Here is a 14,606-nt window from a genome sequence, read left to right as displayed (position 1 = left end):
ACATATATAAATATAGAATTATAATATATACATATATAAATATAGAATTATAATATATACATATATAAATACAGAATTATAATATATACATATATAAATACAGAATTATAATATATACATATATAAATATATAATTATATACGTAATAAATATAATATGTATAATTATATATATAATTACATGTATATATTATAATATATATAATTACATGGAACTTTTGTGGTTATTTCTCTAAGAATCTGGCTTCAGAGCCTTGGCCAGGAATATAATCAGGGTCACATTTTTGTTGAAAGACATCAGCTATCATTCACATTGTTTGCTCTTTTCAGAGAGAGAGACAGTGTTGATTGTGTCTGCCTTTCTAATGAAGATTTGGGAGGAATTCCCGAACCCAGGCTCTGCCTGGGCCATTTCTTTGTGATTGAACAAAGCATAGCTGAGCTACAGGTCAGATCCATGTCCTGCGTTGTCCTTAATCCCGCTGTGGGTCCCTGGTGCCCCTAAGATAACGTTCAAGCTCCCTGGTGTGGGGCTGGGTGTTACCACAGTCCCTCCAGCCTCACCGAGTGCTCTATCCCTCATTCGCCTGTGCCCCCACCGTGTGATGCCCTCGCGCTTTCTTCTGCAATCTTGCATGTTCAGAAACTACAACTTCTGTGTCCCCTCCGCAGAGTCCTTCACAGATCACCCCAGTTAGGTGGCAACCTGTCTCCCCCACCCTTGTCACGTTGCCCCCATGGTCCCGTTTTGTTTTCTTGACAACACTTGCCTGCTTCGCAATTATCCCAGTGCTTTGTTCGGTTGTTTGCCTATTTATCTACCTGTGTTTGTAGGTATTCATGCATTTACTTTCCCCCTCTTCTCCCTCACGAGAACGTATGCTTTTTGAGGGCAGGGACACGTGTTCCCAGCCCCTAGAGCACATCTTCGAAGAGAGCTTGGCACGCAGTGGGTTCCCTAAATTTCCATCTTCCATCGTGTGCCAGAGGACATCTTCTCATGTGTCGGGTCACCCTCGTGGACCTTCCAAGGTCGAGGAGGGTGCCTCGTCCTCTGCATTCTGCCAACACAGTTGGCACGGTCAAGATAGGCATCAGATCCCCCGCTACAGTCTGAGGAGCCCGGGAAGGCAAAGATTGGCTCTTTGTGCCCATAGCTCACAGTCTGGCATCAAACAGGACCAGGTTTTTATTTCATGACTGGGCCGTGAGTAAATCCATAGTAGTTTCCCGATGCTGAGTTGACTTGAGTCTACAATTTCTTGGTTCCCTTTTCTTGAAAAGACATAAAAAAAAATAAAAAAGAACACACCTTGCTATATCTGTTATCCTCATATCGTGCTGTATTTATTAAGCTACCATTATTTTCACTCACGTTTAAAAATACGTGCCTTCATGGAGAATGCTAGCTTGGTTTATATTTGGCTTAGCCTTTGTCTACCTCTGCCTCTCCTCATTTGACAGACAACCAAAAACTCTAGAAGTTATGTGGAGGCACAATACTTCCGGTGATTATTTCGCTATGTTCCCCTCTTTCTCCCATTTACAGTCACATAGAAAATAGAGTCCGTGAAGCAGCTTCATAGAGTTCATTTCACGATTCCATGCGATGAGACTGTATTCGGGCCGGATGCCTCCCACACAAAGAAAGAGGAATCAATCACAATCAGGGCCGCATAGTGGTGGCATAAGGAGCACACATTGTCCAAGTGTTTCAGATCCAGGAAATATGGGAAGCCTGTCCGCCGATTCATTTCTTTGTTCGTCCATTCGCCTCTTACTTAGTAGTACCTCACCTGAATACGTAACGAACTTGGAGCGAATTATGTTCGTGGACAAGAATCAAGGAGCTTGAAACAGAGCAACTAGCTTGGGCTAGGAGAGATCCATGGGGGGACCCAGTTCAGATCAGAACTGGTCCCAAGGAAACAACCACAGAGCATTCATTCTTCCCTCACTTGCCCGACGGCTGGTAGGGCACAACCGGAAGAACAAAGCCAGCTCAGGGTGAGAGGTTCAGCAGAACCGGGCTCAGCAGCCACTCTGGGTGCCTCTAAGTTTCTGGCCGCTTTTAAAGCTGAAATGCCAGAGCCTGAGATCCAAATGGACACTGGCCTCATGCGGAAGAGATGTGCGCTTAGTCCAATCTGCTGCCACTGCTCGCACCCACATGGGAATTCTCTTCCGGAACGCCCCTCCGGAATGCCACATTTTCAGCCACTTGATAACTGGATGAATACGGAGCTCCCACCACGTGAAAGCTGTTTGTGTTCTTACTTGCTGAGTAGGTATTGTTCCAATTTTGCCGCTAAGAAAACTGAGGCACAGAAAGTGATCGACTTGAGCCTGGTACCTCGGTATTAGGAGGAAGAACTGGGACTTCCGGCCAAATCTTCTGACTTCGAATCACTGGCCAGCAATTTGATACCTGGAAGTTTTGGGATGTCAGGTCTGGTGACTGTGGAGGAGGGTTGGCTTGGGTGTAAACCATCTAGGTGAAAATAAGGCGTGTCGATTTGATGAGACTGGTTTTCTTGTGGGAGTTATAAAGTGAGTTCGAAGGCAACTTCAAAAGAGTTGTTCATTCAGAAAGAAAAAGAGTGAGAGAGGAAGGAACAGAAAGAAGTGATAGAACCGAAAGGAAAAGGAAGGAAAAGGAGAGGAGGGAAAATGATTGGCCGGTCATCCAAGAGCACACCGTACTGATGGGCAGCACAGGAAACCAGCCTGGGGAAAGACAGAACCCAACAGCAAGAAGTGGCCGCTCAGAAGCACCCCCACTACCCAGACTGTGCCCGGGGCCACGTGTGGCAGAGTAGGAATTGCCCACAAAGAAATGGAGAGAACTTTGGAGAAAGGGAACGAATCCTGGGCATGCAAGGGCAAGGGACGGAAGGGCTCCAGCGAAATGTCCAAGACTGCCTCGAAGGGATGAATGGGGAAAAAACATCCAGAGTGTTTAACTGCAAATATTTTCAGGAAGAAAAATGCCATGAGTTACCCTTTTATCTATGGATTCAATTTGGAAACACCAAGCACAAGGACTACAGACTTACAGTTGATGGGATTTTGAATACGATCATCTCGTAACCCCTTGTCTGTATTATAAATCAATTTAAAATAAATTTATTTTCAGCAAGTGACTTTCCCATTTAGGTAACGAATTGCAGAGTTAGAATTGGACTCTGCATCTCCAGATTCCTACTTTAGTGCTGGGGTTAGGCTAGAGTTTCTTGTTCAATGTCATATTCAAGACTGTTGAGTTAGAGCTGGTTTGAATCCCAGCTCTGCCACTTACTCTCAATGGGACCTTGGATTTTGCCCAACTTCTCAATTCTTTTCATCAGTAAAACTAGGGGGCAGTGGGGGCAAATCCCCTCCCCTTTGTTAAGATTCTTGTGGGAGTTACATTAAATAAATCTTGTAAAAGCTTGGTTCAATGCCGGACAATTAGAAAGCGCTCAATTACGGGTGCCTGGGTGGCTCAGTTGGTTAGTGAGTGATCTCGGTGATCTCGCGGTTCGTGAGTTCGAGCCCCGTGTCGGGCTCTGTGCTGACACCTCAGAGCCTGGAGCCTGCTTCGGATTTTGTGTCTCCCTCTCTCTCTGCACCTCCTCTGCTCGTGCTCTGTCTCTCTCTCTCACTATCTCAAAACTAAATAAACGTTAACAAAAATTAGAAAGTGCTCAATTAATGTTAGTTGAACCCAGTTATGGGGACTTGAATGAGCAGGATTGATCTGTTGCAGTGACATCGTCCTGAGATATCCATTCCGTAGTCAAAAAATAAATTGATTCGTGATACTGGTGAGTGGGTGGATGATAAATGTGTTAAGGAACTTGCCAAAGAAACAGCTGAGTGAAAGACCAAATTCCTGGCTCATGACGGTTTAAAAAATGGCCAAGAATATGTTCCAAACAGAAGAATGGAACTTCGAACGTAGGAGGAGGACAAGAGAGGAATGGGGCTGTGTTTTTTTCAGGTGCTTCAGAGTTCTGGATGTTCTTGGAGATATCTAGGTGCTACACAGGGCTCCTCTGTGAACTTGTGAGCTAGAAATGGGAGCAATCACGACGGGCTCCAGCTGAGCCTGTACCACACGGGGAAACGAGCTCTTCACCCTTGGAGCCCATCTCTGGTTCCTCTCTGCACCATCCTGCTTGGAGCCCCGCCCCCCAGCCCTCTTTATGGGCCTCTACACGTTCGCTGCTCCAAAAGAGTAGCTGCTTTGCACCTGCCTTGACCCATTTCTGCCCATCGACAAATCCATGCGAACCTCCTAATCATCTGATCTGTCCTTGCCTCTGAAAGACCTTGCCGTTGGTCCAAATAGAAAATGCCAAGTCAGGGCCACCTGGGTGGCTCAGTTGGTTAAGCATCCAACTCTTGATTTCAGCTCAGGTCATGATCTCAGTTTGTGGGTTCAAGCCCCACTTGCTGGCAGGACAGCGTGGAGCCTGCTTGGGATTCTCTCTCTCTCTCTCTCTCTCTCTCTGAAAATAAATAAATAAACATTAAAAAAAAAGAAAATGCCAAGTCAAAGATAGGGCGTGGGCCACAGTTTCATGGTCATGAAGCTTGCTGTGAGGCAAGACCGAGCTGCCCCCCATCTCTGATGCCCTGTTTTCAACACTCCTCCATTCTCCCTCTTCTCTTAACTTTGGGGCTCTTAGAGGTGGGGGGGGCTCCACCTCTGACCTCTGACCTCAGACTCCCTGGTTGCATTCCCCTCCCAGTTCCATGTGGCCCCAGTACCTGCTCTGGTATTTGGCCTCTTGGAATTAGCCTCAGAATCCGCTCCTCGGAAGCGCCTGCCCCTCCCTCGTCACACCCACTTCCCTCCAGAGAGTGAGTGGGTTGATGGTTATTTCTGCCGAGTGTTTACCAGGGGTCCTTGGGAGAGGACTGCTTTTATCCCAGTGCTTCCCAGGGTGTGACACATCCAAGTCATTGCAAAAGATATTCAAGAAAATAAGGTCCTGTGTGGAGCCTTTAAAAGGCTCCTGGTGGCTCAGTCGGTTAAGCATCTGACTTCAGCTCAGGTCATGGTCTCGTGGTTTGTGAGTTCGAGCCCGGTGTCAGGCTTTGTGCTGACAGCTCAGAGCCTGGAGCCGGCTTCGGATTCTGTGACTCCCTCGCTCTCTGCCCTTCCCCCCACTTGTGCTTTGTCTGTCTGTCTCTCTCTCAAAAATAAAGATTAAAAAAAAATTTTTTTTTTAAAGTCATAGTGCATCTTATTCTATTGTAGGCTCTGGAAACCCCAATTGTGAAGAGGCTTTTTTTTTTTTTAAGTTTATTTATTTATTTTGGGAGAGAGGGAGAGAGAGAATCCCAAGCAGGCTCTGAGGTGTCAGCACAGAGCCTGACGTGGGGCCCCCATCTCACAAATTGTGAGATCGTGACCTGAGCCGAAATCAAGAGTTGGACCCTTATCCGACGGAAACACCGGGGCGCCCGGTGAAGAGACCTTTTAACTTGGTGTTTTATAGCAGCATTTGAATATAGGAACAGTTTCCCGGAAAATACTTACCAACAACCCAGAGAACTAGTTTCCTGGAGAATGCTGCCTGCACTTCCTGTAACGGTGGCACTCCGAGGGGAGGATGTTGCCCCATGGAAGGAGCTCGCCCTTATAGTTTTCTCCTTTAGTCTCACAGCCACCCTGTAGGGTGGATGTTATTGTCCTCGTTTTATTTTACTATTTTGTAAGAACTTATCTTATTAGAGCATTTTCAGGATTACAACAAAATCTCTGGTGTTTTCCATATACTCCCTACCCTGATGCAGGTATAGCCTCCCGCCTAAATTAGGAACATCACTCACCAGAATGGTACGTTCTTTTTTTTTTTTAAATGAAGGAGAAACCTATATTAATACATCATAACCACCCCAAGTCCATGGTTCACCTTAGGCTTCGCCCTTGGTGTTGTACATTCTGTGAGTTTGGACAAATTTATAATGAGATGTATCCATCATGATAACACATAGAATATCCTCATTGCCCTGAAAATTCTGCCCCGTGCTCTGCCTATTCATTTCTCCCCCACCTCAACCCTGGCAACCACTGATCTTTTACCGTCCCCATAGTTTCGCCTCTTCCAGAATGTTGTATGGTTGGAATCACGCAGTACGTAGTTCACGTTGGCTTCTTTCACTTAGTAACGTGCATTCCAGAATCCTCCGTGACTCCGTGACTCGACAGCTCATTTATTTTTAGTACTGAATAATCGTCTGTTGTCTGTATAGACAGTTTGTGTACCCCTTTGATTACTGAAGGACAGTATACTTAACTTTTTTTAAAATAATTTTTTTAACGTCTACTTATTTTTCAGAGAGGGAGAGAGACAGCGCACGAGCAGGGAAGGGGCAGGACAGAAAGAGGGAGACACGGAATCTGACGCAGGCTCCAGGCTCTGAGCTGTCTGCACAGAGCCCGACGCGGGGCTTGAACCCACAAACCACGAGATCGTGACCTGAGCCGAAGCTGGACGCTTAACCGACTGAGCCACCCAGGTGCCCCAGTATGCTTACTTTTTAAAGAAACTGCCAGACTGTCTTCCAAAGTGGTTGTACAATTTTGGATCCCCCATCAGTGATGAACGAGAGTTGTTGGTTCACATTCTCACCAGCATTTGGTGCTGTTAGGGATTACTTCCATTTTATTTATTTATTTTTTAAAATCACTTTCCTGAGGTAGGATGGACCTATGAAAAGCTGTGTACATTTCATGCATACAACTGAATGAGTTTGTAGGTAAGTATACACCCATGAAGCCATCACCACAATCTATGCCAGAAACATCTCCATCACCTCCCAAAGTTTCTTCCAATTCTATTTATTATTACTATTTATTTATAGTATGAGATAACACAGCATACAATCTACCCTCTTGGCAAATTTTTAAGTAGACAACACAGTATTGTGTTTTTATTTTATTTTACTTTTCATTTTTAAAAAATTTACATCCAAATTAGTTAGCATCTAGTTCAACAGTGATTTCAGGAGTAGATTCCTTAATGCCCCTTCCCCATTTAGCCCATCCCTCCTCCCACAACCCTCCATTAACCCTCAGTTTGTTCTCCATATTTAGGAGTCTCTTCTGTTTTGTCCCCCTTCCTGTTTTTATATTATTTTTCTTTCCCTTCCCTTATGTTCATCTGTTTTGTCTCTTAAAGTCCTCATATGAGTGAAATCATATGATTTTTGTCTTTGACTGACTAATTCCACTTAGCATAATACCCTCCACTTCCATCCACGTAGTTGCAAATGTCAAGATTTCATTCTTTTTGATTGCCAAGTAATATTCCATTGTGCATATGTGTGTGTGTGTGTGTGTGTGTGTGTGTGTGTGTACCACATGTTCTTTATCCGTTCATCCATCCATGGACATTTGGGCTCTTTCCATACTTTGGCTACTGTTGATAGTGCTGCTATAAACATGGGGGTGCGTGTGTCCCTTCGAAACAGCACACCTGTATCCCTTGGATAAATGCCTAGCAGTGCAATTGCTGGGGCGTAGGGTAGCTCTATTTTTAGTTTTTTGAGGAACCTCCATGCTGTTTTCCAGAGTGGCTGCACCAGCTTGCATTCCCAAGTATTCTTAACCATAATCACTATGCTGTGCGGTAGAGCTCTAAGACTTACTCATCGTGGGCAATTGGAACTTTGTACCAAATACCTCCCCATTTTCCTCTCCCCCCAGGCTCTAACCGCCACCATTTTACTCTCTGCTCCTATGAGTTTGGCTCTTTTAGATTCCTCATACAAGTGGTACCATGTAAGATCTGTCCTTCTATGTCTGGCTTATTTCACAAAGCACGGTGTCCTCCGCATTCATCCATGTGGTTGCAAATGGGAGGATGCCTTTCTTTCTCTGAGGCTGAACAATATTCCACGGTACGTATGCACCACACTTTCTTTACCCATTCATCCAGTGGGGAACATTTAGGTGATTTCCATGTCTCTGCCGTTGTAAATAATGTTGCAGTGGACACGGGAGTGCAGCTGTGTCTTTGAGACCCTAATTGAAGTTCCTTTGGATGTCTGGTTGAGAATTGGAGAGGTGAAGTTTTACGGAGCTCATGTTTAACGTTCCCACTGGCAATCGGGGGTGAGGAGCACACCATCTTATGTCGCATCTGCCGGTGCCACGAGAGTGGCAGAAGAGGGGTAGTGTCACCTCCCTGGACACGTGTCTGGGGCAGCAGGCGGAGTGGTTAGTCCAGCTTGCAGAACCTGCCTCTAGAGCTTATCTCCCTCTCTTTCATTGACCCACCTCCATCCAGTCCATCTGTAAGACATGTTGCGTTATCTTCGAAAAGATTTTTAAAAATCTTCCCTCGCTACCCCAGATCAAGCCACCAGAATTTATGGTCAGGAGCTCGTAAAGGCTCCTTAGCCAATCCCTTCCACTCTTGCTTCACTACAGTCTACACTGCAGTCGCGAGTGATCTTTTTCAAATAATAATCACATCGTGGCACTTCTCTCAAAAGCCTCCATAAGCCGCCCATTACGTCTTCTGTCAAATCTGTGTGAACCTGGCCCCTGCCAGTATCTCTGTCTTCAGGTTGCTCTCTGTTTTTTCGCCGTGGCCACGTGGGACTTCACTCCCGGTTTGTGAGCCCAGCCAAGGTCAGTGGAGCCACCTAGGCAAACCCCCAGATGTGTGGGCAGCACTAGCCCAGTGCTGTGTTCCGGGTGACTGTTCGTGATTTGTTACAGGCACCGTTTGGCAAGAAAGCCAGTTGTCTGGCTTCCTCACTTTGCTCATTTATATTTGGATGCCTGCTGCTTCGAGTGGCTGTTCTTGTCTATGGGATCACTTTCTATTTCTTTATTTTTTTATGATCTTATTTTTTATTAAAACAAATTTTATTTTGTGGTGGTTCACTGGGTTGGGCATCCAACTTCGGCTCAGGTCATGATCTCGCGGTTCGTGAGTTTGAGCCCCACATCGGGCACCGTGCTGACAGCTCGGAGCCTGGAGCCTGCTTCGGATTCTGTGTCTCCCTCTCTGACCTTCCCCTGTTCATGCTCTCTTTCTCTCTGTCTCAAAAACAAATAAACATTTAAAACAATTTAAAAAAATAATAAATTTTATTTTGTGGTGGTTCAGCGGGTTGGGCATCCAACTTCGGCTCAGGTCATGATCTCATTTTGGGTTCGAGTCCCGCTTCTAGCTCGGCGCTGACAGCTCAGAGCCTGGACCCTGTCTCAGATTCTGTGTTTCCCTCTCTCTCTGCTCCTCCCCCACTTGTGCTCTCTCTCTCTCTCTCTCTCTCTCTCTCAAAAATAAATAAATAAACATTAAAAAAATTAAAATAGGGGTGCCTGGGTGGCTCAGTCAGTTAACTGTCCTACTTCACTCAGGTCACGATCTCTTGGTCTGTGAGTTCGAGCCCCGCGTTCAGCTCTGTGCTGACAGCTCGGAGCCTAGAGTCTGCTCTGGATTCTGTATCTCCCTCTGTCTCTTTCTCTCTCTGCCCCTCCCCTGCTCACGTTCTGTCTCTCTTTCTCTCACTTAAAAGTAAATAATTAAGAAAATTTTTTTAACAACAACAAAAATTAAAATAAATTTTATTTTAGGCATATGATCACTGTATTCCTATTTCTTCATTTTCTTTGCTTTAGTTTCTGTTAGCAGTTATCACTACCTCAATCAAGACTTCGTATCTGTCTCCCTATTTATTGTAGGTCTCTCTCAATACGCTATGGGAGGGCAGGAGTTTTGTCTTATTCATCGCTGTCTCCCCAGGATCTAGAACAATGCTTGTGCAGATGGGGCGCTTGTTAAAGATTTGTGGAATAAAAGCTGATATTAAAGTCTTTATCTCAGCGTATATGTTACCCTTAGAGGCCTCCTCTTATCCCCGCCTGCTCCCATTCAGTGCTGACTACTCAGGTTTGGGACTTTCCTCCTCCCCACTACTTTCTTGTCTTAGCACTCTCATTTTGCTCGCTTATCCATCTGTATTTCTCTCTAGACTCTACGTTCCTGAACACCAGGGTCTCTGTCTTAGTCATCTTATCCTTAGAGCTTAGTGTAAAGGCACACTCCATGGCGAGGGTCACTAAATACTTTCTTTTTTTAAAATTTTTATTTATTTTTATTTTTTTTAATGTTTCATTTATTTTTGAGAGAGAGAGAGACAGAGTGCCAGCGGGGGAGGGGCAGAGGGAGAGGGAGACACGGAATCGGAAGCAGGCTCCCGGCTCCGAGCTGACAGTACAGAGCCCGTCGCGGGGCTCGAACCCACGAACCGTGAGATCATGACCTGAGCGGAAGCCGATGCTTAACCGACTGAGCCACCCAGGCGCCCCGGTCACTAAATATTTTCTGAAGGTGTAGGCACATATTCAGCACATACTCAGCCCCTTCTGGGGTGAATGACTTTGGGTATCGTGTTAAGAGAGGAAGCAAATAGAATAAAAATACCCCCGAAGAAGAACAGGATGTTTTCATGGCCACTTGTTTTATTTGTACAGGATCTGTACTTTATGAAAATTTAAAAATTTTACTTTTAGTTGGCTGAACCGTCTACCCACAGATAATTTAAAGCTGCCCCTGGAGAGGGAATGACGCAGAAAAACAAGAATAACTGGGGTTGACGTGTGAATTACACCCCTGGAAAGCAACAGCAGCCTGCATATCAGTTGCATCAGGCATCAGCCTCCTCTTAGTGACTGTATTTATGATGTGGACTTATTCAGAAGGCTAAATATAGCAGCGAGAGCCCCAGGCAGTTTATAGGAGCCTTGGCCAAAAGTTTATCTCATGTTTTCCATCAAGCTCCCACTTGAGCTGTCCCTCTTGTATTGGCTTTTTATCTGGTTTTATCTGGATAAACCAGGAGCAAGGAACATTTTATTCAAGATACCCTATTTAAGGTTAAAAAGCACCCCTACCTGTGACATATTCAAAGCAGGGTTTGATCTTTGTTTCTTGTCGCTCTTTCTTTTCTTTTTACGCTTTCACTTTTTCCTCCCTTCCTTCCTCCCTTCCTTCCTTCCTTCTTTCCTTCCTTCCTTCTTTCTTTCTTTTTCCTTTTTGGGCTTTGTCAGCTCACCTACTGTCTGCTGGAGTGTAATCCGCAGAGATGTTGATCATCTTGACACTCCACAGAATAACACACTAGTCTATGACGTTGATGGCATCGTGTCGATTGGACTTAGGGAAGCCACCAACCTCTTTAGGTGCCTTACTCAGACACAAGTGAGCCAGGGGATGGGAAAGATTCCTATGTCTGATATCAATTAGTGTGTCTTTAGACAAGATGGAGGGTTGAAAAGGCTAAAAGGGAATTCCGATGAATTGCAGAGGGAGTAGCTGCAGGAAGCAGTTGTCCCTCTCTGGGAACAAAGGAGAGACATTGGAGTTATCAGAATCTAGAGTATTGGAGAAGGAACCTTCCAGAGCTGGGCCTGGTCCTCTGAGGAGTTTCAGAAGAAACTCCTTGGAAGAAGGCCCTGCAGAGTCACTGACATTCAGACCTCTGATGAGAGAAGAACGAGAGAGAGAACAGTAGGAACTATGTTGGATGAACTGTGTGGCCAGAAAATGAAAATTCGTTCAAGGATGTAGGAACATCAGTTTCTTCTTAACATGTTGGTTAACTTATTTGACTTGATCTATTTTAGAAATGGGCTAAGGAAGTAAACATGTAAGATGGGATAACGTTCAATAAAATTTGGGATATACTTCATGCAGGTACCTCTGACTTTTACTATTCACTTTAAAATCAGTATTAGCAGAGATGGAAAGCATATAGAAAACCAGTAGAAAGTCAACAGAACTATAGTGGCTGAATCCCGGAGCTGAGAAACCAAAACATTTGGGCTCAGCCTACAACGGGAAGTTCAGGGAAGCATGAGTCAGAGAGAATGTAGTTCAAATCTCAGCTTTATTGCAAATTGTAAAATCCCTCAGGTTATTTCACCTTGGGTTTCTTTTTATAACTGGGATTATAATTATACCATTGTACCTTGACTTCTATAGAGTTAAAATCAAAGTGTCATTATGCCTCCTACATTATTACATACTTCCTTTTAAGCCTTCTCCTCCCCGCTCCCCTCCCCCCGCCACCCCCGGTTAAGGCTCTGTACTTAATAACCATAAACCATTTGTGTATTCTGATCTCCAACGATTATTTATGATGCTCCTTTTCTTCTCCAATAGAAGCCTGGAGTTTGGATCTACCAGGAACTGCTTCACTTTCTTGATGTACCCCCAAAATTGGGAGATTCAAGACTGAACATAGAAAGAGAGGGCTACCAGGCAGGTGTCCTCCAAGTGTGAAATAGACAGAGTCCCACTGAGAGTGATGGTAACAACTAGCACAGAAAGGCTGCCCTGGGGACAAGGGAGAAAGGCAGAGAGTTTGGAAATAGGATGAAGATCTAGTATTCAGAGGATGCAGATTCACATAAACTTTAGAAAAGAAAGTCAGAGAATAAGAATTTGTCATGGTGCCTCTAGGTATTTCCCAAAGGATTGGGGTTCCAATCGAAGAGACCACAATGTGATCCTTCTAGAGAAGGGAAGGGCCATGCAACAGCTGTCCAAAGTCCGTTTATTGAACGTTATCCCATCTTACATATTTACTTCCTTCACTCTTCTCCAGTATTCATCGGGCATCTACTTCTCAAGCAATTTGCTTTCCTTGGCAGACTTGTGCCATAGGAAGGAAGCGCCCTCTGCTAGTGTCAAGTTCATAGGCCAGGGCCTTCTCACTATAATTTAGTGAATTTATCATTTGTTTCCTATTACACACCTGTGTGCATGTGGGTGATGATGTCACGCCGAGGCAGTAAAAAAAAGCAAGACAGTGATAAAGTAAGTTGATCTTCCTCAAAAGCCACAAAACAAATCATAAGAGAGGATGGAAAGTTACTATATCAAAAAATGTTCAAAGAGCAATAATGCTTAGGCAATAAAAATTCGAGGAACTAAGAGATCGGTGGATACGGCAGTGGCCAGACATAGGACTTGAATGGAAACATCACAGGAAAACCAAGAAACCCGTTGGTGGGCGTGAACATTTTGGGTTAGGGAGAGATCCAGTCTCCGTGGAGAGGAGGTCCTGCCCAGGGGATAAAGCCATGGGACAAGCCCGGATCGGAAGCACTAGGACAAACGCCTTGGAAGCAGAACTATTACACAGCCAGAACGTTTCTAAGAGAGTATCTGTTTGACTATTTGCACAGGGATGTCAGAGCTTTGTTGGATTGTGACCCAAAGGTCACCTGACACACTTGAAGCTTTGAGTAAGTGTCAGGGCGAGTGGTGGCATGGCCCCACGCGTAAGCTGGTAAAGTCCTTGGAAATCTTGCCGTGAAAAGGCAAACTGGAAGTGGTCACTGTTACTGTGTTGTAAAGAAATCGTTGTCGACTGCATGTTTGGTCTCCCCCAAATCATATGTTGATACGTGATGGTATTTAGACATGGAGCCATTGGAGGTCAATTAGGCTCAGATAAGGTCATGATGGCGGAGCCCTCGTGATGGGATTAGTGTCCTTTAAGGAGAGAAAGAGACCAAGGGGCGCCTGGGTGGCTCAGTCAATTGAGTGTCGGACATCGGCTCAGGTCGTGATCTCATGGCTTGGGAGTTTGAGCCCCACATCAGGCTCTGGGCTGACAGCTCAGAGCCTGGAGCCTGCTTCGGATTCTGTGTCTCCCTCTGTCTGTGACCCTCCCCTGCTTGTGCTCTGTCTCTCTCTCTCTCTCTCAAAAGTAAATAAGCATTTAAAAAAAAGAGAAGAAGAAGAAGAAGAAGAAGAAGAAGAAGAAGAAGAAGAAGAAAAAGAGACCAGAGCTTGCTCTCTACCTTGTGAAGACACAGCAAGGAAGCAGCCATATGCAAACCCAGAAGAAGGTCTTCACTAGACGAGAAATCTGCCGGCACCTTGATCTTGGACTTCCCAGCCTCTAGAACTGTGAGACATAAAACGTTTGTTGTTTCGAATACGGTATTTGTTACAGCAGCCAGAACTAAGACACAAATCAGTACAAAACACTGTATGCCTTCAGCATTTTCCGAAGGAAAAGAACTCACAACACAGACGGGGTCTTGCTTGACAAGGAGAGACATGCCTTTTGCCAGTTTTTCAGTCAACGTGACATTGAAATTGTGGAATGTTCACAGTTTAAACTTTCTTTGCGTTGAAATCATCATCACCAGGCACGGGGAGGAGGAAGCTGTTATGACCCACAGGGGACTCTGGAGGGCATCTGGGTCATTCTACCCGGGACGTTACTGTTCTTTTCCTACTCTTCTGAAAGAAGCAGAAGCTTGGCGTCAGGTGCTGGTGAGTCATCTCTCCTCACAGGGGCTCTGACTGGGATTTGCAGGCTGCCTTTGCCGCAGCCACTGTTAGTCATTCACCAAAAAAAAAAAAAAAAAAAAAAAAAAAAGCCTATTGGAAAAGCTGAAGGGAAATGCTTGGGTGAACAAGTGATTAAATTTCTATTTTCATGGCAGTGAATTTGCTTGCTGGCTCACAAAAGCAGCTTCATCCAGTACCAGGCGCCCTGAGGGCACTCAGTAAATACTTGTTGATTGACTGACAAAAGGATCTTCTGGGTCCTGGTAAATGGGGGTGCTGAACT

This window comes from Panthera leo, chromosome C1 (genome assembly GCF_018350215.1).
Source record: "Panthera leo isolate Ple1 chromosome C1, P.leo_Ple1_pat1.1, whole genome shotgun sequence".
NCBI lineage: Eukaryota > Metazoa > Chordata > Mammalia > Carnivora > Felidae > Panthera > Panthera leo.
The sequence above is the reverse complement of the archived record's forward strand: the minus strand, read 5'-3'. Positions refer to the sequence as shown.